Consider the following 27,788-nt stretch of genomic DNA (forward strand, 5'->3'; position numbering starts at 1 on the left):
CAGTTATTTGCAGGAGCACACGTAATCGTACTCAGCCCACACAGTGTCTTGAATAATAATTTTTTTCCACAAGTCATTAAATCTCAAAGAAAAGAGAGGCAAGGCCTTCAAGATTCACTTGTGATACACTGAAAAAAAAAAAATCCAAGCTTTTTATGTATTGTGTATAATTTCAAAATGTAATGTTTAAGATGAGAAAGATCAGCTTAAAGCGAATTAAGTCCCCTAGCATTAATTACAGAGTAATTTCCTTTTTCAAGTTAACTATCTGCACCAAAACGTTTGCAAAATAAATAAAACTTCCATGCTTAGCAAAAGAAGTTCCTGTTTGAACAAACAATGATAATAATGACTGCTCTTGTTGTTGGGTCAGAATATCAGATCAAAGTGCCAAGTTTAGAGAATACAAAAAATATAGATATAACAGTAAATGCAGTTTGCATATAATTAGGCTTCATTTTTATTTTTTTGTACCCATCCCAGAGGTGCAATATTGTTTTAAACAAGATGACTGGAAAGAACTGAATTTTTTCTATTTTTATGCCTAATTTGGTGTCAACTGACAAAGTATTTGCAGAGAAAATGTCAATGTTAAAGTTTACCACGGACACACAGACACACACACACACACACACACACACACAGACAACCGAACACCACCGGGTTAAAACATAGACTCACTTTGTTTACACAAGTGAGTCAAAAATGGGTGTTACAGTCACTCACAGTATAAATCATTACTCGTTGTGCGTGTAAACACGGAAGTATAACGCAGAATCATCAGTCACGCTATTTATAAGAACGACCAAGGGAAAATTCCCATGACTTCTTGGGACAATGTAAAACAATGTATGTAAACTTGGCAACTCGTGTTTCTGACGGTGTCGGTCATGAGTGCGTTAATGTGTGTGTGTGTGTGTGTGTGTGTGACAGTGTGTGTGTGTGTTTGTGTGTCAGTGTGTGTGTGTGTGTGTGCGTGTGTGTGTGTGTGTGTGTGTGTGTGTGCGGTGACAGTGTGTTTGTGTGTGTGTGTGTGTGTGACAGTGTGTTTGTGTTCGTGTGTCAGTGTGTGTGTGTGCGTGCGAGTATGTGTGTGTGTGCCGTGTGCCACGGTGTGTCAGTGTGTGTGTGTGTGTGTGTGTGTGTGTGTGTGTGTGTGTGCCGTGTGCCATGGTGTCAGTGTGTGTGTGTGTGTGTGTGTGTGTGTGTGTGTCACTGTGTGTGTGTGTGTGTGTGTGCGGGAGGAGGGATTTAAAAAAAAGAAAAATCATACATGAACACACTTCATAAAAAAAATAAAAACAAACCAAAAACAAAATCAGTAGCTGAAGCATTAACATACATATTTACTGAGTTGTTACAACGCGCTTGACAATGACGATGATGGTGAAGATAAGAATCACGCTTGTACAGATTGATATAGATCTGCGATACATTTCAATGCCGAGAGAAATAAATGCACACATATATAGATCTGACAACAGATTGATGATGAAATGCACGATCAGCTTCGGAAAATCCCACCATGTTCCCAAAATAAAACATACTCTTTCCACCCACTGACGTAACCACCAAGTACCCACTACTGTGGTCGCGAATGTGTCATCATGAAACAATCATTCGACATGATTGCCAAACGCCGGGGCAATCATTTTTGTCAGGAACGAAACCAGTAACCCTAGACGGCAATTCAAGGGCGCAACGTTCTCTGCGGCCAGCCAGCACCAGACATCAACAATCTGTTTACAGCGTTCGCGCACGTAGTGCGTTGTCTCGCGTCGACCGACTAGTCTGGAAAATTCCGGTTCATGTCGACAAGACCCGTCGACTCATTTCCATATGATATCACGTGCTTAATTTAGAAACGTGACGTTATTCTCTATATTTAGCGACTGCGCTTCGCGGACGGCGTTGCAACAGCTGTGGAAACTGCCTACGTCGGCACAACCTTCCCTCTCAGGGCCTCATACGTGCAGCCTACGTCAGATGAGAGCATCGCGCTGATTCGTCCAACGTTTTCATACGTTAGGCCACGTGGTGGGCGAGAGCGACAGAAAGTGAATAAAAAGGCAGAGCGCGTCCTGGCGTCAGGAGACGGCTGAGAGCTACAGAGAGGCAAAGCGGTCCGATCGTCCCACCACCCTGAACTGACACGTCGCTGCTGTTGCTTCAGGGTGGTGGGGTTTAGATCCCGCTCGATCCTGTTGTTGCGATACAAGCAGAGAAGGTGAGTGAAGTTTCAAGCAGATCGGAATCTTGATTCGGCGTTTTCAACCGGTTTTCATCAGTTTTGAGTTGTACGGTTTTAGTATGCAGAACTCTTGAGTTTTGAAATTCGGTGAGGAACAAGTGACCGAGTTTCGTGACGAAAGATCATAAACAGTTATCGCGGTTTTCCGTTGACTGGTTTTCGCAGTTTTATTTGTCACGTACCCAACAGAAATAACGCGATCTACAATCTCGTGTTTGTCATTTTAAAAGATAGTTCGACGAGCTGGAATCAAGTTTTGTTTTCTATAAATTTTGTCCAGATTTGTGTTGGTGTTCTAATTAGTCAAGTTTAATTAGATCTGCTTATTGGGATACAAGAATAACAGGGAGTGTCTTCTTCAGTGTTAAAACCCTTTGTAGAACATTCTCGTCTCGCAGAAAAGGGAAATATTGATTGCAGATGGTCGTAATTCTGGAAAACAATTACGTCACCAAAGTGTGTCTGCTGTTGGTGGGTTACTCATTTACATATTTGCTGCGTGCAGCTGCATGACGTCATGCGTTTTTTTTTTTTTTTCGCCGCCACTCCTTTCGGCGCCCAGCCACTCCTTTCAGCGTTGTCACGAACATTTTTTGTTTTGTTATGTTTTTCTCTCCTATATTGAGACCGTAGTTAATACAAAATATGTTATGGATTTCATTTGAGGCCTCTACGTTATTTTTTGTAGTGTCTCCAGCAATTCAGAACTTGACACAAGATGAATTATAGAGTGACTTTCCATTGTTCTCCCACCCCACCCCCATATGGATGGACATTCAACACATTCAGTTGGCCAGTTTTCAACTCTGCTTTTGGATAAAACATAATTCCTCGTTTGGATAAATAATCCTGGACAACATTTTCACTTGATTGTTTGATTCTTCTGTTGAATCTGACCATGGGATGATGCCAAATAACTATGATTCTGGTTTTCAATTTGGTTTTCAAAGTTGGAGCAATGTTTTTTGGGTTTTTTTATATTGGATATAAACATGCATCGGTGTCAGTTATGTTCTGCTGCACACGATTTAAGAGGTATTTCTTTGATGGTTTTAGCAGTTAGAGGTCAACATTAACTTGAACGTATAGATACTCATACTGACACACCACTGATAAATGCATGCTTGCTTGCTCAGTCACACAAAAGACATACACAGAAACACTTGTCAGATATATCCTCCCTCTCTTTGTGTGCTCATACACACTCCTCTTTCTGAATAGTCGCTGAGTTGCGCTCATACACTGACGCACAGTGTACATCTGCATGTACACACACGCACACATACTGACATGTATATGCTTACACCATACACATTCAGACCCATCTGCAGGCTGTGTCTGCTGCACAATCATCCTTAATCTGCCATAATATCTTCTTTTTTTTCTTTAAAAAAAACAAACACCTAATTTAGATGTGTACTTTGTAGTCAATAATCTATAGAAGAGCAAATAAGTCTTGAGTGATTTAATATGGTTTGAAAACCATTTATGAAACTTGTTCGAACTTGCATGTGGCTTTTTTTCTTCTTTTTTTCTTTTTTTTTTTTTTTTTTTTTTTTTTTTTTTTTTTTTTTTAAATTCCTTTACACTGTTTATAGCAGTGTAGATGTGGTTTCAAGTCTTGAAAACATCTTTCTGGTTTAAGTATGGTAAGGTAAGACTGCCAACTGCCTTGTTAGAAAACTGTTTATAGCAGTGCAATTTTTATAGGATTACAGCCCCCCCCCCCCAAAAAAAAAAAGAAATTAAGCATGTGGACAGGTTGATGAACAATGCAATTTTCAATAGTGTAGATAAATATTTGGGAGTGTGTGCATGTTAAAAGTGAGTCTATGTTATCACTTTTGATCATTGGGCAGACTTTTAATATTCATGAAGGGCATTGTCTGTTAACTTTGCGTTGTAGATATTGTACATATCCCTGTCAGATTGACTTTGTAGTAGGTCACAGACAAAAACTGGACATGGCAGTTAAAGTTAACATGCATTAGGCATTTTATGCATTAAAGTTTCACAAAATTTCTTTGATAATAACAAAATTTCTCTGTGATATGATGTGCATGGTCTGTAGCTGTTTTGTAATAGATTTTCATTTTGACAATTTGAGGAAAAAACAACCCCAAAATATCATTTTCGGTCCACTAATGTCCATCCTCAGTGTTAATGAATTAATTCCTTCGTGAAACAATTTAATTTTTACAGTGGGACAGAAGTCTTCAGATTTCTATTCTAAGATAGGTGTTACAGTTTTACTGCAAATTTTGAATCAGCTTTGATTGGAACAGTCGATACCAATGCCAGTAAACTTTTCATTTGCCCATGAAAAGGAAAAAACCTCTGTCAGCCAGTATTTGATGCAAGTTATGTTGTGGCATTACCACAGTTTTAAATCAAAGCATTTGAGAGTATTGAACCTAATTCCATGACACTCTACATACTCAGTAGCTGGGATAAGCAAGAGTAAACTTCTGTGCCATTGTATGCATACCAGTCTAGCAGTTGGTTGGTTGACATGACATTTCAAAAGTTTCAGATTGGTTTTTGTTTTATGGTTTGATGGCCATCATCCTGGGTCAGCCTAGTCTTTCACTGGTTGACATACCTAAGTTGCGATTTGATTTTTTAATATTTATTTTAAAAGGTTTTCTTAGAATTTTTTTTTTTATGGTTGATATACCACAATTGCTACTTGTCTAGCAAATCATGAAATGTTAAACGGGCAGAACGAGCCTGGGTGTCAGTGCTTATATTCAGTATTTGTAATGTGAAAGGTGGGACTCTTTGGGAGGTAGTATTGCTAAAATGGCACAAAAGAGTTTAGCAAAAGAGGAAGGAGAAAAAAAAAAAAGCTGTCGTACAGAGTAAAATGTTCACAACCTTGGAAACGCTATTTGAAACAACAAAAACTTTGCACACCCCCATTAAAAAAAAGTGTAAAAGAAGAAAGAAAAAAATTGAGTGTAAATGAAGAAAGAAAAAAATTGATTGCCATAAAATTCTGGACAAATTATTCTAATTAAATAAAATAAGCTGAGGCACTATCGGAGTTAGATATTTTGTTGTTGTCTTGTGAGTAATCTAGTCTCTGCTTTACTCGTTCTCTGTGCAAGGTATGTAATCACCGGGTCTTGGTTGCTTTCAAGCGAGTCTGTGTGATCACCGGTTTGTTTCATTTTATATGTAAATTGAGACGACTGTTTTTCTTTGCTCATGCACACAAGCCTTGAAAGTGTAGCCTCTAAATGAGTAAGCAACTATAGACCTAGTACTGTTACAAGTGCTGTTTTGCTGCCAGTTTCTAAGTTATGTTGGTTTTAATTTGCTTCCATACTTTTTTTTATTTTATTATTATTTTTTTTTAAAAATAATTTGTTTGCAATGGGTCCTCGCAGTTATAAAGATTTACAGGGGAGAAATATGTGTAACATTACGTATGTTTTTGTATTGCTTTTCAGGACAAAGCATTTATGAACTTTTTTTTGTCTGTCTTTTTCACAGAAATACTTGGATGATCGGCCCAAATCCTCAGAGAGCTAGGAAGGGTTAAATTGCATTTAAACCCTCGCTTGCCAGACATGCGCTATTCCATCCGTGCCCTTGGGTTCTGTCTGTCCTGGTTTCTCCAGTCCCTAACTTCATCCCGAGTTCCATCAGGCTGTAGGTTTCAGCAGCGCCAGGAGCCGATCATCTTAAAGAGGTTTTGAGGATGTCGGGATTTGTCGATACTGGCTTTGCAAGTCTACCGGCTTTGCAAGTCTTCCTTGAGAAAGCATGGTTAAGACTTGAATTCTGGACTGAAGATGCTTGATATTAGATTCAGAGGACTGACCAAAATTGAGATGTTGATGATGCACCCACCCCTAAAAAAGAATGGCTGAGGGGAAAAGAAAAAAAAAAAAAAAAAAGAGAGAAAAAAAAAAGGAGGAAAAAAAGAGAGAAAAGTGATTTAGAAAAAGAAGGAAAGAAGGAAAATTACAGAGAAAAAAAGATTAAAAAAAAAAAAAAAGACAGTTAAAAAAAAAAAAAAAAAAAAAAAAAGGAAAAAAAAAAGAGGAAAAAAATCAAGAGAGCTGTCACAAATGTATGGGTGCAAAACCTTGACAAAGAAGAGATGAACAGGGAAGAAGAAAAAACACACACTAGAAAACAAAACAAACACCCATACACTCGCACACAAAAATCAGTATCGGAACACTCGAGAAAGATAGATCCTGATCTGATGGTTAACACATGAAGAATGAAATAATGTACTGACTTGTAGAATTGTATATACGTAAATACTGAACAAACCTGAACCTTGGAAGTCTTTAAGAAATGTAACCCAGTTTGCGCGATTTTGAATGTGGAATCGAGTTGTGTTCAAATGATGAGGCGCTCGTTGCTCTGCGGTGGTTGGTGTTTTTTTTGTTATTGTGAAAAGTTGCATCATGGATTATGAAATTTGGGAAGGGGAAATACTCCTATCTGTATAACCTTAAACATCCTTGGTTGCTTTGCCAATTCCAATTCCAACTCCAGTTTATATATCATTTACTGATATATATTATGTGTTTTGAATAGTATGAAGAAGAAGAAACACCAATTTCAGGTTGACTTTGAAATGAAAAAATCTCTTAAAGAAATTATTACAGTTTACGAGATGTTTGTAATTTGTTAGTCAGCAAACATCCCTCTCCCCCCCCCCCCACCCCCCTCTTTCACAGAAAATGTTCAAAATTCCATTGCATTCATCTCCAGTTTTGAAACATATATTTTGTTTGCATACGAGTTTTGAAATATCTTCATTGATAGTTCTGTGGTAAACAGCAAAAGAAAAAATTGCCCATGAATCAGATGTCATTTGTTTATTCTGCATTCAGTCCGGCTTGTTCAATTTCACATGAAAAAATAACATTGCCTGTTATACAGGCATTAAAAGGAAAAATGAAATGTCCGTTTGGTCTATTTTACCCATGGATGGAATTTTTTTTGCCAGATGTTTATTCTATTTGCAATTAAGTATTTCTCCTAGTCATAAAAATTGAAATATATTCTTTTTTGATCTGTGTACCATTGAATGGTATTTCCTGTTAAACACTGCTTGCAGTGTGTACAAAAGCTGTGAAAAATATGTTTAAAGATTCAGCTGCAAGAGAAATACCTATGTATGTATGTTATAGACATGAAATGTCTGCATTGGTGGAAGCGATTGTTGACAACACTGTATTTGAATGATCTTATATTGTTTGTTTACGTCTCTCTAAAATTCCAATATCACCACTTTGTCCCTTTGTTTTAAGAAATTATATCATAAAAAGTGTTTTGCATGAATCGTGACAAACGGGCATGAAACGAGATCTAATGCCAAGAGTTAGCAAAGACTAAAACGTGGGGTAAAATGAAACGCTTGTACATCATCTAACTTTAAAACTGTCTATTTGGTATCATTTACTCGTGAATCTATTGAGGATAAAATCTCAATTTCTGACTGTTCCGAGACCATGTATAATTCAAATTTGATCAGAGTTATGAAAAGAACTGTTGGTTTGCAAACAAAATGAGGGAACGGAAAATGAAGCGATTGATTGATCAGTTGACAGTGTGTGGTGGAGTGGTGTAATACTTGCATACTTGTGTGGCATTTTGTGTGCTGTGAGGCTTTTTTTTTTTTTCGTATATGTTTAAAAGTGAAGCCTTTATAATCAGGCACACACAATCATTGGACATTATTTGGAAAAAAAACAACCTCAGTTTTCTTTTTTTTTTCTTTTTTTTCTTTTTTTCTTTTTTTTCTTTTTTTTAAGAGTTGGTGCGATGGAGAATTTGCCCTGTGCATGGAATGTTAGGAAGCAGTAGTCAGTGGAATGTCTAAATGAAGAATTCAGCAGAAAGGAGAGTCCGTGGGAGTAAAGAGTGGGGTATTTAATCGTGGAAGGTGAATGTTGGAAGATTGTAAGTGGATGAGTGCTCAAGTGAAGATGAAGAAAGTTGCTGGAAAGAGTGAGATTTCTCGAGCTGAAAGTTCGCCGAGTCAAGTAAAGAGGAAAGTTTGTCACAAGTTCGTGAAAGGAGCCTCAGAATAGTTGCATGGCGAAAGATTACATGGTGGGCAAAAGATGTTTTGAGGAGAAAGTGATGAAAGATGTCATTTGCTGAGAGATGGTTATCCGAAGTGTGTGAATGGCACCTGTCCCAAGTGATGCAAGACAGTTGGTGGGTGACAGTGGCAAGTTGTCCTGAATGGAGAAAGTTGTCCCAAGTTGAGAGATTGGTCATGAATGGAGAGTTGTCCCAAGCGGAGAGAGGAATGGTGAAAGTTGTTCTAGAGTGGAGTGAGTTGTCCAGAATGGAGAGTTGTTGAGTGGACGGAGTTGTCCTGAGTGGAGAAAGAAGTGAGAGTTGTCACTTGTGGAGAGATGAGTGGTGAAGAATGGTGAGAATTACCCTGAATAATAGAATTTGAGTGCTGTTATGAGTGGTGAGGGTTGTTGCAAGTGGCGAGAGTTTGCGCAAGTGGCGAGTTGTCCTTGACCATCCCCTTGTTCAGAATAGCTTCGAGGGGGGAGGGGAAGCTGCCCTGAGATGCAAGGTGTATGGAAAGAGATGAGAGTTGTCCAGAAAGGTGAGAGCTGTGTTGGATGAGTGCAGGGTGGAAGGTTTTGAGAGGGATGAAGAAAAGTTTGAAAGTTGTCCCAAACAGGGAATGGGTAAAGTTGTTCCCGGTGTAGTGATTGTGTTTGGAAGATTTTCTGTGACATTTGGTGTGTGTTATGTGATGGTCCCTTGTGTCAGAAGAGTTTAAGCATGGAAAACTCACATGAAAATTATAAGCTTGTCGTTTTTTCTGAATGTAAATGGGTTTTTTTTGCAACTAGAATGTTGGTTGGCAAATTTGTACTTCAGAAATATTTTCACGCACTTATAACTTTTCATTTTTATCTCCATGAAGGAAAATTGAACAATGTTACTGTAGAAGTGAAAGTGCCCCGCCCATAGCTAAAAAGCATCAACTTTCTAGACCCCAAATTCTCTTTTATATCAAGAATAGTGGCAAAGATATGAAGTAGCATAGAAAACATGTCACATATTATGTCATGTTAGAAGTGCTGGAAAGTCTTGAGTGTATATATTATGTCATGTTGGAAGTGCTGGAAAGTCTTGAGTGTATATGTGTATGATGTGGTGTGTTCATTATGCAAATTGAATGATATAACTGGTGACCCCAGACAGAACCTGTTGCTGGAGAGAATGTGGTGGGTCTTAGTTGTGAAATTGCCATGAATGTAATGTTTGTTGGAACAGTGGGGATGTGACCATGACTTGTGAGAAATGTTTGTCCTTTGAGGATACCATATTAAATTCAAAGACAGAAAGAGAAAGTCTGAGACACCTGGTGACTGGAGGTCGATTGTGGTTGGGAGTCTGCCTTTAATGAGTGGTGATCTGCCTGTCGAGTGTGGAGAGTTGCTGGAATGTATTTCATCTTGTTGTGACTCGGTTGAATGTGAATTGCTTTTAGAGTGGAGTTTTCTTGTCTGCTTGAACTGAATGATGCAACTCTTAATGTGTTGACTGAAGTACAGCGATGCAAGTCTGCCTGAAGAGTGGTGGGGATGTGTGGAGTTCGCTGTGTTGACTGCTGCAGTTTGCAAGACTGATGGAGACTGAGTGACTTGCAGTGTTGTCTTGTGGCATCTAGTGTCGGCATTGTGACCAAGGGGAGCAAACTGAAGTTGTGTGTATGTAGTAGGTGACTGATCTGTGGAGTTTGCTGTGACTGAGAGTCTGCCTGGTGACTGGAGTCTGCGTGTAGAGACTGTCGATGCAGTTGAGTGACTGAAAGGGAGTCTGTGGAGACTGTCGATGCAGTGAGAGTAACTGAAAGGAGTCTGCAGATAGAGACTATCAGTAAGATGGGAGTGAGTGAAAACAAGTCTTATTTGTGGTGACTGGAGTCTGCTTGTGAGGACAGTTGTTAGGGGAGCGAAGCAAGAAAATGTGATTGGGATGATGTGCTGAACTGGTGAGAACTGAAGGGTGACTGGAGTCTGCCTGGCGACTGGACTGGAAGTCTGTGGTGACTGGAGAGAGCATGTGGTGACTGCAGTCTGAGGTGACCAGTGTGTTTTGACTGGAGTCTGCTTGTGCCAAGGTGTGTGGTCTGCTTGTGGTGGCCAAGTTTTGTGACTTGAGACTGAGGAATTTGTCAAAGACAATGTTGGAAGTGTGCTGTCCAGGATTATGGTGGAGATTGGCAGTTGAATGCTTGCAGTGTATGTTTGTCGAAAGTCAGGGATTGACTGTTTGCCATCGAGCTCGTCTGTATGGGATGATTGCTGAAGAACATTAACTGGGAAAGACGGTTCTTGTTGAAGTGTTGAGACTGTGATTGATTGTGACAGTTTGTGTCAAGTGGATGTGGTGTGGATTGTGTTAAAGGAAAGACGGCAACATGTGAAGGGAAGAAATAAGTGAACAAGTAAGAAGTGTTGATTGGTCATTTGTATGATGATGATGATATTAGCACATTTCAAGATTGCACCATTTGCCAAAAGGTTGAGCAGGTGACTGGGTTAATACCAGCTAACTCGTGACCTCAAACAGACCCTGATGTGATGAAAGCTTGCAGCGTGCCTGAGGTTAGAGCGAGTGTAGTGAGTACATGGCAAAACTGGCGGAATGCATTTTGCCAATAACACAAAAATCTAGTTACTTCTTCACCAACCTGGAATAAATATATACAGGTTGTTAGCTGTGTTCCCAACCCCACCCCCCTGATGATTCCCAGATAGAGCAAGGGTGTTGGTTCTGAACAATTTTGCATACTGTATGTAATTGTGTGTGCATGGCATCTCTTGGGTTGGACTATACACTTGGTATTTTGAGAGATGTTTTTATGCCAGAGTGTACTTGAAGGGATCAGAGAATGCATTCATGCAGTTCTCTATGACGGAACTTGCTAAAGGCAGTTTGCCCACAAACGATACAATGTACATCAACACCATTAGAGATGGTCCACACTATATGTCACTAGCAGAACAGAGCTGCTAAAACATGTTGGTCAGTCACTCAATGGATGCCAAACAACCATGGCAACAGGTTTTACAAATTCTGTTGATAGTCCACTGCAATAACCCTAAGATTAAGGTGTGAACTCCTCTTTTTTTTTTTTTTTTTTTTTAATAGAAAAAGATATATAACTGGAATAGGTACTGGTGAATTTTGTTTTGACTCTTGTTTTTGTTGAACATTGCAAAAAATGCATAGGAAGTTACCAAAATGAGAAAGAAATGGTCATTCGGGTTGATGCGTTTTTCTCTAAAGTAACAGAAACATTCTCCAAAAGAGGAATGGTTTAGATATTAAGCCAGCTGGAGCTCACATGTATGTTTTTATCATTCACTGTTCATATTTTCACATCTTTCCTTGTGTTCAAATACATTCATCCTTGTACAGTGGAACAGTGAGGGGAGTTGCGGGCATCAGATTTTTTTCTTCTGGCACAACCCCATACGCACAGAATTGGTTGAGTGAATGCATTGCAAGAAGTATGTCTGCTGCCAGGTATTACCTGAAGATGGTCTTTGTAGAGACTTGTCTGTCGCAGTTCATTGTAAGTAATCTTCACCAGAACTCTGAGGAAATTGACAAAATCCCAACCTACAGAAAAGAACCTTGTGTTTGACTTAATATTATCAACATCCCACTGATTCCGACATTTTGTTTTCCATGTTCCAAGGCCTGGATTTGGTTTCAACTACAACAATTAATCTCCAAAGGGCTTGAACGAAATTACATGCAATTACGATCGGTACTTCAAATCGAAGCAGTATATATCTGGCTTATCAGATGCATATTTCTTTGACAAAATTGAAGCAAACTTCAAAACCATTATTTTCCACCCCACTGCATAAAAATGCATGAAGTTCTTTGTCTAGTCTGAACTGCTTTGTCTTACATTGTTTATGCATTGCTTCATCTTAGATTTTGTCCAACAAATTAACATACAGATTTTCTGTTTGATGGTATGATTTGGTTGATTAGTATTCTTGGACTTGAGCATTGTGAACATTGTGAAATGGTGATGACCGTATTATGACTTAACAGATTATTAATCCTTGTACACTGTGGATGAAAATTTTTTTGCAATATGGTTTATTTATATAAAACGTGCATTTTTAGTCTTGTAATAAGAAAGTTACAGAAACATTGTTAATGTGTGGATTTTTCACCCTTGTGGGGTTTTTTTTTCCTTCTAATTATGGAGATTTGATGGCCCGAGATACAGCCACAAAATGCCACAAAGTACTGTGTGAACATGCATGTGTGCTTTCCTGAAATGCAAAATGTGTCAAAAGGAAGCAAAACTTTCTTTTTACATAACCTGACTTGAATTGGTTATTACTCTTTGGTCATTAAAACTGACCAGAAATGAACAGTGATTTGTATTGTGTAAAAACTGCATTCCATAGTTACAATGACTAAACCCTCCTGTGTAAGTGGGGAATAAAATTGTAATCACTTCAAACATACTGAAGATACTTTAAACTTTACATATGTGCTGTATGCTAAACAAAAACAAACCCAGAACCCAAATTTTCAGTGGATGACTGAATTGTATGACGGGTTCTTTGTAAAAGTTGTTGACTTTAAGTAATACTTTCAAGCATACTATGATAACTAGATCCTTGTGTGATGCGCAACAATTTGCAACATTTGAGATGACCTGCATAGCTCGTTAGCTGGCTTAAAGACTTTGAAGCTTTTGCAAGTATGAAACCTACAAAGAAAAACGAGCAAGTTGTATGGTTGTGAAGGAATCATTTTGAGAAGCTCAAGTGAAGACCGAGTGGATTTGCCCAAAGGTTGAAGATAGAAAAAGAATGCAGTACGCAAGGAGTGCAGACTTAAAATTTTATTTCATTAGATGCGAGATGAGGGGGTGAAAGAGTTTGTGTGTGTATTGGTCAGTCTTGGCCATAGGGTCTGTTGGTTCGCACATACTGGTGCTATGATTTAGAGAACTGCCATTGGGAGGGTCTGGAAGTCCATGTTCCAAGGGGTTCAGGAGGGGTCTGCCATTCACGCTGTGCCAGTGCCACAGGGAGGGGGGTGTATGGGTTCCATGCTCCAGGGTCTACATCCAAGGTCTACATAGAGGGTCCCACAGTCCATGGTCCACAGCGGGAGGGGTCTACAGTACGGGGGATGGAACGCAAGGATTGCCTGGGGGGAGTCACCGTGAGATGTCCTGGTCCTTTTCCCGGGGAGGGGTCCTTGTCCCAGTCAAGATAGTCCCATGATACCAGGGTCAACATGCTCAGCGTCTCGACTCGCCCATCGTGTAGTGATCGTCCCCTTCACGTCCACTCGTGGTCTGCATTGCCTCCTCTTCCCCCACACCACAGCATACCTCGTGCCATTGTGTCAACTCCCAGTCCTGTAACCTACCTTGCTCTGTCTGTCACTGCTGGTCTGTTGCCCTCACACCCATCGTCTCTCCACAGCCAGTACACAGCAGGGAGTACCAAACTTCATTGATTTGTTTTATTTAAAAATAAACTTTCATAGTGTTCTTTATTCATGTTAATTTGAAAATATTCAGCATAAACCTTTTACAAGTGCTTGCACAATTGCCACCCCAGTTGGGATTTAAAAAAAAAAAAAAAAATTGCAGATGTGTATGATCATTGGCCTGACTCGAGTTATACTTTTATAAAAGAAGTATTAACCCATCTTATTTTCAACTTTTAAAGATAGTTTTTACTCTGTCAGTATTTTACTCTGTCAATATTTTTCTGTTATTTCCTCTTTAGATTGCTACTATTTTGATCATCTTGTTTCCAATTTTCAAAGATTAAAAAAAACGACAAAAAATTATTCAGTTCTATTTTGCTAAATTTAATTTTTTCCCTCAACACTGCTTACTATTTCTTCTTTTTTTTCCTCTTTATTGAAAATTAAGTTGAGATTTGAAACGGAAGTGGACTTAATAAATACTTTCAGTCTTCTTTTTTTTTTCTTTTTAACGTTCAAGACAGGTTCTTGAACGCCCCGAACAAGCAAGTCCTGGAAAGAATGAGTCGGTCTGTCCCATGGCCCATATCTGCGTGACGTAACACCGTCTCCTTTCACACCCACCTCGTCTATCTCCCCACTACATCCACATCTTCAGGCACCTTGCACACTGCCATCAAATGCCTCCAAGGTGGTCATCAGAGATGTCAAGGGTCACTCTGGGGTCTCAAGGGGTCAGCTGCTGCAGTCCCGCTGAGGGTCTTGAGGGGGGTTCTAGGGGTTGATTCACATCACATCACGTACCCGGGGAAAGCGATGCCAGCAAACGGGGGGAATGGAGATCTGGGCAGGTCCAGGGAATGAGCATCTTGAGAGTCCTCTGCTGTTACATCACCACTGCATATTGCCTGTCCTCGCTTCTTGTCTGTCCGTCCATCACCTGTCCTGTGTCCCTGATTTGTGCGTGTGTCCCATGTCCTCACCACCACCACTTCCACCACCTCCACATGCGGCATCACACCAGGCATCTGCTCTACTTGCCTGTCCTGTCAGCCGACCCTTTTCTGAATATCCCAGGGAGTACACGCCCATTTTTGTGTGTGTGTGTGTCTTTTGGTTTTGTTTTTTTTAGTATAGTGGACACTACATTTTTGAATTTTCTTTAACTGCTGGTTGGTTGCTTGGCGTCAGAATCCTGAAACTCTACATCAGTCCTTAAACTACCAATTACTATGTGTTGAAATCCTGAAAGTAAGAATTTGAAGAGAAAACCATGAAATTGTAAGTTGATCCACTTGAAAAATCTGTTGAGAAATCATAAAAACATTATTTGCACAGATTTGATACCTGTTACAATCCTTCAGATTATGTAAAGTTGAAATCGGAATTATCAGTGAAGTCTTTTCTACCCTGACTGCCTGCTATCTTTGGCCACAAATTCTTGCACACATTTTTTCTCTCTCTCTTCTGCACAATGAAAACAGGTCCTTGCAATTCTGTAACAAGCAAGTCCTGGCAGGAAGAACCACTTGGTCCCTCATCCCTTTCCACACAAGGCTCCACAGATGCTCGCTCTCACACCGCTTCAACTGTCTGTCCTGCACAAGCATCATCTTCCGCTGGGCACCATCAGGCCACAAAGATCATCAGAGCTTCCAGGGGTTACGAGGGTCCAACTTCTCTACGGTTCTTCCAGGGGTTCGCTGGGAAGCTTGCATTACGTGCTGGGGGGAAGGGGTCATGGTGTTAAACGGGAAGCTGCGGGAATCTTCAATCCACTGTCAGCTCTCCCTGCCCAATTCTAGTCTGGCGGCTCCATTGTCACGCCAACCACACCACACTCCCTGTGCTGTTATGGTCACACTCCATTTTGTTACGCCAACTGCACCACACCCCCTGTCTGCTGTTAGCGGTCAACACCTTTTTCTTCCACCCACATTTCCTCCTTGATGGGACAGCCCTACTTGCCCTTTGTCACCAGCCTTACCATCATCACCACGGGAGGCATCTGCCCTGCCGACCTATTCTGCCCTCCTCCTCTTTCCACATGCTGGTGCAGGGAGTACATACATGCTTATCCTTAAAGTTAAACTGTACATTTAAAGGCTTCAATTTTCTTATCACTTGAAAAAGGAATTTATTTAACGTGCTGAGAGGGAAAGAAAAGATTGGAGGATCCATTTTGTAAAAGGAAGACGACGATTGGAAGAACCACAATAAGAAAAACAAAACGGGGTTTCATGTCGATACATGACAAAGAATTAGTCTTTCATTAATTCTGATCAAGTTATAACTTTGGTCCTAAATGAGGGATGTATTTCTGTACAGTTACTTTTTCATTTTCAGAACCAATTTTCTTACATTCGCCCCTCCTCTCTCTTTATCCCAGGTGTATGATACAACACCCTATGCCACACTGCAAAACCAGAAAGCTTTTCTCGCACCACTTGTCTTCGGACGTACGCCCATCACCTGGAGAAGTATCAAGCCGTGTCATCTGATGATGTACCCCATTACTAACCCCCCTGCCCTGAAATGCAGTCTCTCGGGAACCCAATTTCAACGCCGTAATTTGCACACACAGAGGGCTTGGCCTGTCCGTCCGGAAACCTGCAAAAGAATGAACATCATAGTAACGCGGTTTTATTTTTAATGCTGCCATCTTCCTCGCTTCAGTCATTGCCTGTCAACACCTTGGTTGGTTTACTTGAAGGTACACTGGTAAAATGCGAGAATTGGATCAGGTACTTAGTACTATAATTGGATTATGTGTCTAAAAGGTACAATGATTCATATATTTTTGAATAGATAAGTAACCACTGGATTATGTCTTTTGATGAGTTCGTTACAGCATTGTCATTTTATGGCTTTTCGAAGTATTGTTCAGAGGGAGAGGAAAGGAGGAATCATGATGGCAAAAAATATAAAGTGCTATGAAGGCAAATTCATTGAATCCAACAAGAATCGGATGATTTCCAAAGTAAATGTAACTGAAACATAGCTGTAAATTGTAAGGTTTTGTTCGTTGTCGAAGGTGCTGAAAGGAATATTGTTAGGCAGATATTTTCTTTCTGTCCTCTATACAGGTTCTCATGCATCCACAAGTCTGTTCCACCTTATTCTCTGAACCATCACCTGGACAGTCTTTGCAGTGGGCAAGTTCCGTCATCCGGTTTTGTTGGTCACTTATCATGCAGTTTCTGTCGCCAGATAAATAGGATTGGATTAAAGGCAGGTACCTTTCGTATTAGAATAAAAATATGACTAAGTAAATTATAACTTTAATCGCCATTATTTGATGTAGTGATAGCTGTTTGCATTGTTGTATTCTCATAACACATTGTGATGAATACATATAGATCGGGTTCACAAATTTGTTCCCTTAAAAATATACAGAATTTATGTTTGCGCTGGACAAGAAAATACCCGAGGGAGATAGCTGTTTGCGTTGTTGTATTCTCGTAACACATTGTGATGAATACATATAAATCGGGTTCACAAGTTTGTTCACTTAAAAATATACTGAATTTATTTATGCGCTGGACAAGAAAATACCCGAGGGAGATGGACAATTTGGAAGAAAATTTCTTTTTTGGGGGAAAAGGGGTTGGTTGCTTAAGTTTGCTTGCAGGTTCACTGAAGGAGGGCTGGACACGCCAGTTTCTGTGGTCCAAGCAAGTTGCGCTGTTCCAATGTAGACGTTGCGTTGTGACTTTTCATCCGCGTCCTGGGTGTTTGGCTGAAGAACAAATGCAGCACTTGAATTCCAATTGGTATACCTATTACTTGATGGTTTACATTTTCGTTTTGAGTGTGCTGTCTTCTTTGAAAAGATATGGCTGACATGTTTTGTCATTGCTGTTGGTACGTTTAGAATCAAATTTCCTTGAGACCTCATTTTACAATTTGAATTGATTTGCTTGGATGTGATTGGTAGTGGCCGGAAAAGCGACCCTTAGTGAATTTGACTTGAACAGATGACCATAAGGGAAGTTAGAGGAAAAAAACTGCAGTGGATGTTTTGTAGAGTTTTGTGTAGGCAAGGGAAGGGAAAAGGGTCTTTCAGTTTCTTTACAGAAACGGCGCGGCTGAAGGCTGTCCATCCGCACGCTTGCAGAGGATTGCATCGGTCAACATGTTACACAGTCTTCGGTACAACTATCCAACGGTTTTCAGGTGTTGCAAAATTATTTTGGTATTTACCTTGATGATGAAATTTTCATCTTCTGTTTCAATGTCCTCAATTACTTGACCTTTTTCAGTTCTTGAAACTTAAAGTGAAAAATAAACAACTATCGGTAATCTCTTTCTTGTATAATAAATTGTTCAATAAAAGTGCCAATTTCAAACTCTGAAAATGTGAATTAAAACATGGGGAGAAATGGAGTTCTTCATTGATGCACACAATCTATAAATGGTTGCAGGTGTTTGAAAACATGGGAAGGGGGGTATGCACATGTGGAGTGTTGCAGGTTTTTAGTGCAAGACTGGCTTCGTTTTTTTGTTTTTTTTTGTTCCTGACAAAGTTACAAACAACCCAACACGCATGGTACTTCCATCCCATCATCATCACCTGTCTTCAAGTTCTGTTTGAGCCAAGGTCAACTTTTGTTTAGTTTCCTGATGAAGGTGACTAGTTCTTCAAGTTTATAAGTTGAGTTGATTTTAAGATGTATAATTTCAAATGTAGAGTTAAAATTGATATTATGGTTAACAGGATTTGAGATTAAAAGTGAACAAATCGAAATGCTCATATTTAGTCATGAGAGGAAATCAAGAGTAAAAACAAAACGCAGAAAGTCTGAAGTAGAGGCAGAGGTCAAAAGAATGATGAAACATAACACTGAAATGCCCTTAAGGATTTGAAACCAAGACGCACATACCGATTTGAAAGAGAAAAGCGAATAATGAATGAAACAAAACTCCACACTGGATTTTGAAAAGGAATTCAAGAATGAATGAAACAAAAAGCTGAAATGCATGCACTTGAACATGTGTGTTTTGTATTGGGGGGGGGAATTGGAAGGGGGTATTTGTTAGTGTTTTTGCAGGAAACGCCTTGAGGTATTTATCCCCACTGGAATCTTCGGATAACGCAAAACCAAGGTACTACAACACACTGACGCATGTTGACAACTACACACGGACGCACGTTGAGCTTCACATTTGTTTCCGATATGCAAGAAGTCGTTCGTTCCATCGGTCCCCACCCATGTGTGAATGAGAACATGCTTGGAAGTCCTCTTCTGTCTTCATCCCTCCATCCTCAACCTTCAGCTGAGGTCAGGATCCGATGAGTAAAACACACTTGTCTTTTGTCTGCATTCTTTCTTCCCATACAAAACTGGAGTTGGGGTCCCACCGTCACTTCAACGGCATTCTTTGAAATGGTAGCACTTGCGGCTTTGGATAAATGTCTCTTGATTACATTGAGCGAGATAACTAATTTCTGAACTGAAATTCCACTCTAAACATTTTATCAATGTTTTTTTGGTATTCTGAGAAGTGAGCAATATGTTGAAAGATAAATTTGAGCAATACGCTGAAGGTATGATGAAAGGAAAAAAAAGCTGAGACATGTTTGAATGCTTTTGTGAGATGCGGAGATGGGAAGAAATTTGGTGGGGTTTTGGGAGGGTGGGGGTTGGGTTTTTCCATTTTCTTTACAGATCTGGTGCGCATGAGGGTCCTGCAAACGTCAGAACGGCTTGCGTCTGCACAACATTTTTTAACGATCCGTGGTTGGTCTTGGTGTCTTCTGTTGTCCATCATCACCACCGCTCTACTTGGCCATCAAATTTCCCGTCACATATTTTCTGGTGTTCTATGGAGGAGAGCCATTCTGTCATGGTAAACCTTTCCATCACTTTAACAACAGCAAGTGTATTGGTTGTAAGCGGCTGCGTAAATCTTTGACAAGATAATTTGTGTGTGACCGAGTCTTAATTTTTTTTTTTTTTTTTCTCCAGTTTTAGACATTTTTTGTTATAACTGGGAAGATGAAATCAGTTTGAGAGTACATAATGTAAAGAATCAAGAAAACAATTCAATTTCGAAAAAAAAATTAATTAATTTGTAGCAAAAGTATAAATAAAAAGAGATAAAGTAATAAAAAATGTAGTGAAGTAAAAAGTGAACACTTGAGGAAGGATATGGATGCTGTTTTTTGGGCATGCATGCAGGGAGGGAAATGGGGAATTTTGAGGTTCTTTTCAGAAATTTCGATGCACGTCATGACCGGCTGCCCTGCACAAGTTGAAAGAGGGGAAAAATAACGTGCCCAGTTCTGTCCAACCAGTTTTCTTCAGCCATCTCGTTGCATTCATTCTCTGTCCGTGGGTCCCTCCGCTGATCTTCACACACTTCATCATGCACTGGTGATCAGGATTCTGTGTTTGATAGCAAGTAAGGTGACAGCAGTTTGTAAGGAATGTTTTTGGATAAGGTTAGTGTTTCGTTTGGAATAAACGGTGGCATAGAGGCACAGGTAGTTATAAGGAGTAAGTTGTTTTCTCACTGAATTTTGTCCAAGATAAGTGTGAGCCTATTTTAAACATTGATTTACATATGCTTCAAAGTAGAAAGACCAAATTTCCTTCAACTGATTTATGGATTGTTCAATCATTAGGAACTTTAAAAAAAATATTGAATTGGAAAATGTTTAAAGGAAATATAAACTGATTATTTTCAGGGAATAGTTTGTTTTTCCATAAAACATTCAATATTCATATTTTGTCTTTGAGAAAAAAATACTGGATGTATTAAAGGATAAAAAGGCGTTATAAATGAAGATGGATGTTTTGCAACCTGCTTAGGTGGGAGGGAAAGAGAAGGAGGGGTTTTGAGTTCATTTACAGAAAGTCACATGCGCTTGACACCCGGTACCAGCCTGCCAGACCTTGACGCTTCGAGATACAGGAATGCATCCATCGCCCCAAAGCCGAGTTGGTCTTCATACAACTGAAACAGGTTCTTTCTATTGCGATAATCAGTTGGGTTTTTTTGGTTTTGTTTTTAAGGAGGAACTGACTTTCGAATGTTTTTGAAATGATCTTTGAAAGAAAAACGTAAGAAAAGACATCCTTCATTGGATTTTCGAGACGGCTTCATTCATTGATTTTTATTATTGATAAAAAGCTTTCGAGTTGCTAAAAATTCAAGTCCCAAAGTTGCTTTATAAAAATGAAATAAAATTCATCAGTGAAAGTTGAGTCACTTTGTGATGTTTGATTTGTGAAAATCAGATTATGAACAACAATATGTAAATGAACTACATATAAATTTAGATGTATTGTGCACTGGGGAAGGGGGGGAGTCGGGTTTTTGTTGCGAATTTCCTTGCAGGTAGCGTGTTGAAAGTTTGCCCATTGCAAGTCTGGATTCATGAGGTGCCCCGTTGACCACCCATGTCCAGCAAGCGCGCATTGTGTCTGAATCGGGGGAGACAGCTTTGTACGGTGTGTCCGAGGATTGCCCTGTAACGGCTTTGAGGTTAACACCACCACCACCACCACCCACCCTGACCCACCCAGCTGCAACTCACTCCACCATCTCCCATGCACATCACCTGTCCTGACCTTACCGCAGTACAACGCAATGCCAGACATCAAGGATTCCACTATTCGGGATTTCCCATTGGCCCTGTGTATCGTATGTTGTGTGGAATTGGCTTGAAGTGGGGAGGGAACAGCAATGTGCAACTCGCTTGGAAAAGCTGATAATAAGTTTAGGGGAGAGGTGTGTAGACAACCATCACTGAAATGTAATTTCCGATTTAAATGGTCAGTTGGTGAAAGCTTTGCAGTCACTGCTAAACTTTTATTTGTGCATGTACGAGTGTGTGTGTCCAATGTAATTGCCTTATTAAAAAGAAAAAGGCAGTAGTATGTGAGTTTTAGGTCCCTGTATGTGAGTTTTAGGTCCCTGGGTTTGAAGAGGAATGCTATATTACTGTCTATTGAAAAGAAAGAGTAGTGTTCGCAAAATATTACAGGTTTAATTTGGCAATGGGGTAAAGTTTGGACAGGGGATGTTGAAGGGGAATACTACGCCCAGAAGAACGAATCAGAGTGCAGATGAGGGAGGGTTTGGGGGGAAATCGTGTTTAGATGGACTGTTTGCAGAATGACTCCTTTGGGACACGCTTGCTTGGGGAACTGCTACACCATCTTCACACCAGGCTCGGCAGCCATTGTCTTTTGTTTGAAGCAAATTAATTGGGCCTTCCTGTGTATTTGCATGTACATCAGTATATTGGTATGACCATTCTTTTTTTTTTTTTCCCATCCTCTTTTCTCTTTTTTATCCTTATTCTAGAGTTTGCATTTTCTTCATTTTTCTCCCGAACATGAAACTTCAAAAGAAGCACAGTGGAAGTGTATGCAATACGAGATTGAAAAGGGGACATGAATGGTAGTGTTGATTGTATCAATGGTACATGGCAGTTTTGGACATGTTCACAGGAGTGAAATGATTTCATTTTGGTCTTTAACTCTACCAGGCATTTAACTTGAGACATGCCGATCAAGATTAAATTGGCTGCATGGATATTGTGTTTCTTTTGAAAGTTGTTAAGCTGCCTGACCTCTTCCAAATCTAGTACTTGTTTTTGGCTTAGATTTTTAAAAAGATGAATCCTGTTTAATTTTGTAAACAGATTACACAACTTTTGAAAAATTTTCACCTTGAACAGAAAAGCATAGGAAATATTGGATGTAGACCGTGTGTGTGTGCTCATACTCTGCTCAACAGGGTTTTCCCGTTCCACCGATGCTTTGCTTGTTCGTCTAAGTCTGATTAGCGTCTTTCCAACATCACTCCGTCTCCATCAACAAGGCATTCTCTGAACAACAGTTCTCAACATCGACTTGCATCCTGTCTCACCATGCGGTAAAACGAGTTGTTTCAATTATGTAAGAGATTTTTAATCTCGCAAATTAATGTGCAGAACAGAATTTTTTTAAACCAATTGCAGTGCATGTTTGAAGAAAGAAAGATTTTAACCAAAATACATTTGCTTCCTTTTTTTTCTTCTTTTTTTTAAAGCATTTGCGCAGTATGGTGATGATCTCCTTGATGGTTCAGAATGAATGGTGTTGATATTGGGAAGGGATGTTGTATTGGAGGGAGGGCACTGTTCATGCTGTGTTTGCAGACAACACCTACCCACAATCCCCCTGCCATGCCTGCATCAAGCATCACTCTGCATTCTTCCATCTGTCCATTCCTTGGTCGGCCCTTTGTTTTTGTGGGAACCCGGAACGCTACTTGGTTTCACGGTACTGATGGTCTAGAGCTCTGATTCTCATCAGGTTGTACGTAAAGAGGTGCTGAATTGGCATTCTTGGGACTTCTTGATAGACTTCCTTTTTTTTCTTTTCTTTTTTTATATATATATATAAATATGAAAAATGTCTTAAGGAAATTACGAATTTCAGATAACTGAAAGATGAATTCCAAATTTTACAACAGGAGTGGGTTTGCAATACATTAAAGTACAGATGAGGGAATTGATTTGGGAGGGATTTTTTTGGAGAGGGGGTGTGGGGGTTGGATTTTGCCCTGTGACTTTTTGCAGAAAGAGGGAAAGGAAACGGCTTTAGCTTGTGGAAATCTGCAGTCTGTGTCCCTGTGGTCCATTGCCTGTAGTGTTGAAGCCAGAGGCATGACAACCCAACTCCCCAATCAGCAAGCGTCGTTTAACTGTCGTGTACTTCACCGGTGTTGGTATGGTTATCATGGCTTCCCCCCATCTTTTTCAATCAGTACTTGCTCAGATTTATTGACCTAAATGTTTGCTTAATGTAGACTTTCGAAAGAAATGCAATATGTGTTGCGCAAAATTTTGCACTTTGGAGAAAAGGAAATTTTGGAAACTGAAATTTGGAGGCAACCTTTTTTGTGCATATTTTGATTTATCAATGAAAGAGGATTGGATATGAACCAAAAAATACAGACCACAGTTTTTAGATATTTTGAGAAATGTTCCTGATCCGTTTGGGTTTGTTTTTTTTCCTGTTTGTACAGGAAAAGAAAGTCTTCACCTATGAACAGCTGCACAAAGATTGTATTTCTTTTGAAAGTGACAACTGTTTTTAGTAGTGAAAGCTGCAAGATAAGGGTTGTGTGTTCTTCGTTAACCAGTAAACAACATCCACCACACACTGTATGTGTGCGTGTGCATGTATGCATTTGTGTAGCACAATCTCTAGACACTGCCAAATGAGCTTTTTCTTGTTTGTTTATCATCCATTTGATATTCACACAAATCAACAGTGGAGTGTGTGCAAGTCACAACACTATCCATGTGCAAGGGAATGAGATGCCAAACCGGTTTCTAATTTGCCCTTAATTGTCCAGTATCAACCTACTTCTGTATTATGTGTATAAACACATGCATGCAGGCAATCATGCACGTTGATGAGCACAGTTGAAGAGGCTTATGAGCAGTCTCACAACCCAACCCTTCATTACCCCAAGTGTAGACACGGTTTTTGAGTGAGTGTGCTTGCTTGAGCTTAAATAATTGTGTGAGATGTCAGATTTGGTGGTGGTTGTTTTTATGAATGAATCATTGTGAAGGGGGTGACTTGTGGTATCACAAATCCCAAATGTATTGAAAGAGAATTTTAGTAAAAATAATTAATTGGATTTGTCACTTTATGAATGTTAAAATGAGACGGGAATGGCTTACTTACTTTCTTTGAAGCCGTATTTTATGATTTTAAAACAAGACACAAATTACAGCTTTTTTTTCTCTTCTTTTAAGTCGTCCAATATTTACTTTGATACAAATCTGCAAAAGGGTGGTCCTTTTTTTGTGTGTTCATTTTAGAGAGTCTTGGGAAGATGTATGGGGTGGGAGATGGGGTGTTGCGATGGTTTCCATGCTCTGCTCTACAGGGTTGTATCCCTTAGTCATACCTGCTGTGTGCCGCCGCCACACTTTGCGTGTCCCTGCCCTCCTGCAAAGCTTCCTCTTCCTGTTCTGAACATGTGGAAAAACTTCTGTTGATTGTTACACATCCTGCACAGCCACAAAGGTTTGCCTTCTGTAACATGGGACATTTAATCTTGCTCACACTTTAATTCTGTTGCATTTTTTCCCCGTGCATCCTTTTGTATGTATTCTTCTGTGTGTATTGTACAAAGTTCAGTCTGTTAAAATGAACACATTTCGTGTTAAAACACATATCAGCACTTGGTAATGATCCTGATAATGCAAAGCTTTCCAGTGTATAGAGCTTTCCTCGAGGAATGAAAATCTAAACCTTATTCTGTATTTTGTATAAACACAGCATTTTTTGTTTCCTCTTTTCTTTTATTCTTTTGCTATTTGTAAATATTTCTGTTGTGTGGGAGAGGGGTGGGGTGTGCTAACAAGTGTATTTTCAGGCGTCATACCACTCACAGAAGCTGCACGCAAGTTATTCAGCCGACTTCACACATGGTCCTTCTCCTGCCTGTCCCAAACACTAGGCTGTGGTACAACACACCGCTATACGTCAAGAGAATCGCCTATTGCGTCGTCATTGGAAGGGGTTTGAACTTGGTTTCACTTGAAGATGGTTCCATTGTTTGTTGGTTTCGGGTTTGTTTGTGTTTTTTTTTATAAACCTTTTTTGCTCCACATGCAGAATATTTTTCATCCATGGAATAAGAACTTAGGGGGTACTTTTCTCTTTTTTGTTCCAAAAACTTGTCTCGCCCATTAAATTCAGTTCTATTCATTTCAAGAGATAAATTGAGATTCCCTGAATACTTAAAATTACTTTGTGGCTGATTGGTCCATACAGAACTGAACTGTTGACTTTGAAAACAACAAACTGGTAGATGAATTTGGCTTAGTCTGTGGTGTGTGGTTGTGTGTTGGCTTGCAATGCTCTACTCCACAGGGGTGTCCTCTCTGTCTTTCTCCTGTTGGCCGCTCCCAGTTGATAAATCGTGCTTGCTGCCGTGCGTGTGGCTTGTGACCGTTCTCGGCATCCTCCGCTCTGCAGATGCGTAATACAATGTGCTGATTGGTGACTGGAATGGGTTTGAGTTTGAAAGGAACTGGTGTTCAGAACTAAGGTATGCATGACAAAAGTTTTGTACAGCATTTTGAATGCCTGTCTGATGATATATTTGTTATAATAGAAGCCGAAGTTGAAACGTTGTCATTGTCTGCTAAGGAAAGTTTTTATTGGATTTTGAGAGAAAGGCTTGATACTGATGAAAGCATGTAAAAAAAAAAAAAAAAAAAAATGTACAAAAAAATCTTCTTTAATTACACACACTTAACCGTGACCCAACTAAGAAGGAGACTAGTTGGGTCACGGTAAGTATGTTATTTAAACGTAATTTTAGATAGAAAATTTCCTTTTCTTTTTTTCCCCTTGGTTGATGAAAATTAAAATTGAAAACTGAAACAAATGTCAGGAAGAGAAACTGATGTGTCCTTCATAATGATAAATTAAAGATTCACAAACATGTCGTTTTAAAGATAAGATCCACAAATAGCATGAAATCTATGAAAGCATATTGGTGCATTTTCCCTGGTCATAAACTGTTTGTAGTGTATTGTTGGGAGGGGCGGGGAAACTAATCCTGTATTTGCAGTCACCGAGTGACCAGAGTGGAATTTCATTGGCTGACCCTGAAACTGAGGCAGACCAGAAGTTGCTAAGATGTGCATTGGACACAGAAAACTCCACTTTCCACGCTTCACTCAATCATCATCTGATTTTCAAGTCCAGGCGGTTGCAAAATGCTGGAGGTGGTACTGTGTTGGGAAAAAAATGTCAGCTTGTCTTCGTTGAGATATTGAGAAGAAAGAAAGAAATCTACATCAAAGGAATATTGAATGTTTAATGGTTTTGAAAATACAAGTTTTTAAAAAGGCGCATTAACTAAAAGAAGAAAAAACATTTTGAAGTGCCAAAAGTTTTGTAAATAGTTGCATGTATTGTTTGCGATGATAAATGTTTTGAAGATGGTAAAATAACAATTTTTCCTCCTTAAGCACAAGATGTGACATTTTGAAGATATCTGAAAGGGTATGGAGGGGATGGTTGATAGCAGTGAAAGAAATGGAAGGGTGGGGGGCTGGGGGTGTTCCTGCTAACCCTGTCTTTGCAGATCCCACACGGGAGATGCACACCTATTTAACCAAGGGAGCCAGCTGTCAAATTGCCTGCTGTGGAAATGATCTGTCTGTTGGGAGCGTTCTTTACCAAGTGGTACCATTATGCCCTGGTTTTCTCCAAGTCGTCCCCCCTTGGTATCGTGGTTTGAATCGTTGGATGGTATTATGGTGATGCTCACTTTTTGATGTGGACAGTTTGTATGGTTCTGGTTAATTATTATTATGGCAAAAAATAGTGAAATGCTGAAAAGTCTTGATGGGTAAATTAGAAACAAAATCTTGTCTGTTTGGGGAGAAAGTGTTTGGGGTTTAAAGCGTGGGGAAGGGGGGATGGATGCGCAACAGCATTGTTTCAGATTCCGACAGGATTTTGGTTTGTGAAAAATGCCCTCTGTCCTGAGCAAGCTCCGTTCCTGTCCTCGTCAGGGCCCCACCCTCTACATCCATCATCCTTTCTGGTTCCGTCACGTCACGTCTGGCTTTCAGTTCCTCTGCCTGGCTCTGGTTCTTTCTACCACTTGGCATACCGCTTTTGTCTTCTCTCCCAAGGTTGAAATGGAGCTGGTGCATGTTTGAATGATGAATGCTTGTGAAATAATTCTCTTTCCACTTTCACTCAATAAATTTCCTATTGTAGTTAAAACGTGTATGCTGCATTTTACAGTGAAATACTATTACTTGCTTTAGTGATGATTGGAGTGGGGTTGGGGTATTATGTGTCATTGGGGTTGGGGAATGATGATTGAAGTGGGGTAAGGGTGTTTCATGTCGGGGATGGGGGAGTTTTGGGGGAAGGGGAGGGGGTGGGGGGGTTGCAGACTTTTGCAGGTTGAGGGACCACCTAGCTCCCCGACAGAACAAACCCTGGCATCTGCCTGCCCACTCTCCTGAAGACCCCCATCTTCTCGTCACCAC

General features: G+C 39.8%; 1 long non-coding RNA gene across 1 annotated transcript; it reads left to right on the forward strand.

The window, feature by feature from the left end:
* The first annotated feature begins 1,775 nt into the window (after positions 1–1,775).
* On the forward strand, positions 1,776–21,285 carry LOC143276517 (uncharacterized). Its single transcript, XR_013053589.1, has 2 exons — positions 1,776–2,227; positions 15,232–21,285. It is a non-coding gene; the product is annotated as an uncharacterized LOC143276517 (long non-coding RNA).
* Positions 21,286–27,788: the final 6,503 nt, after the last annotated feature.

The sequence above is a fragment of the Babylonia areolata genome, chromosome 32 (assembly GCF_041734735.1).
Source record: "Babylonia areolata isolate BAREFJ2019XMU chromosome 32, ASM4173473v1, whole genome shotgun sequence".
In the NCBI taxonomy this organism is placed as follows: domain Eukaryota; kingdom Metazoa; phylum Mollusca; class Gastropoda; order Neogastropoda; family Buccinidae; genus Babylonia; species Babylonia areolata.